Source organism: Pelobates fuscus, chromosome 7, assembly GCF_036172605.1.
Source record: "Pelobates fuscus isolate aPelFus1 chromosome 7, aPelFus1.pri, whole genome shotgun sequence".
Taxonomy (NCBI): domain Eukaryota; kingdom Metazoa; phylum Chordata; class Amphibia; order Anura; family Pelobatidae; genus Pelobates; species Pelobates fuscus.
The window spans coordinates 97,282,748-97,283,868 of record NC_086323.1 but is presented as its reverse complement, the minus strand read 5'-3'; positions in this window follow the sequence as shown (position 1 = coordinate 97,283,868).

Here is a 1,121-nt window from a genome sequence, read left to right as displayed (position 1 = left end):
GAATGTCAGTTTCACTAACATGCTAAAAATGAAACATTTGCTCAAACTAGCCAAGGCCACATTATCCTGCAGGTAGCTGCCTAGAAGTACCTGTTTAATATGAATGTCACAACATATACTGTATGCAATTTATTGCCATTGTCTGCTTATTAGAGAATTACATGCTGCAATTAAATCAGTGAAGGGCCAAGTTTACATATGTTATTCTTGGGTAAATCCTACCACATAGTAAAACTGCCCAAGTGACCACTTTATCCAGTTACACTGATGACCTCATCTAGGTTTAGACATATGATGTGTTACTCCAATCCCAGTAACCCCTTGCATCACAAACTCTTATTAAGCTATTAAGAGAATAACCTGATTTCAGACAATATATTCTCCTATATGTGGGGACTCTTTAATTTTATAGCAGTCAATTTATCTTACTGGGGATATAGACAGTAGATGGTTAATAGGAATTGGAGAATATTTCACGCCTGACTTTGCACAGTCCTACATCTGCACTAACACACATCAAAATATTCATCATCATCTATCCCGTAATATGGGGTATTTAACCCCTTAAGGACCAAATGTCTGGAATAAAAGGGAATCATGACACGTCACACGTCATGTGTCCTTAAGGAGTTAAAGAGGTTTGGATGCAAACACTCACAATTATAGTGTGAGGAGATAAGCATATATACATGCAATCACACACAATCATAAATTATTGCATTCGAACCCATGTGATAATATATTCACACATGCTAAAAATGTTGGGATTGATGAGTAAACTGCATGCTTTTAACGATTGATTACATACAGTGTAGAGAGGCTGAATACTCCAAAAAAAAAAATTTAAAAAAAATAAGGATATTTAATTAAAGACAGCAAAATACTAGAACAAGTAGCATGTAGCCAGAACTCCAGATATATTTACAGGACTGTTGGTAAGTATGCGGTGGCCTAAAAGACACTATGTAGCCCAATTTCTCTCTGAAGCCTCTAGGTCCAAATCAATATCCTTCCTCCATTAACATACACTATTTTGCCCTCCTTCAGTTGGGAATTCCAAACGTTTACTTAAAAATCAAAATATATTTTCTACTACATATACAAAACACAAAAAGACAGTA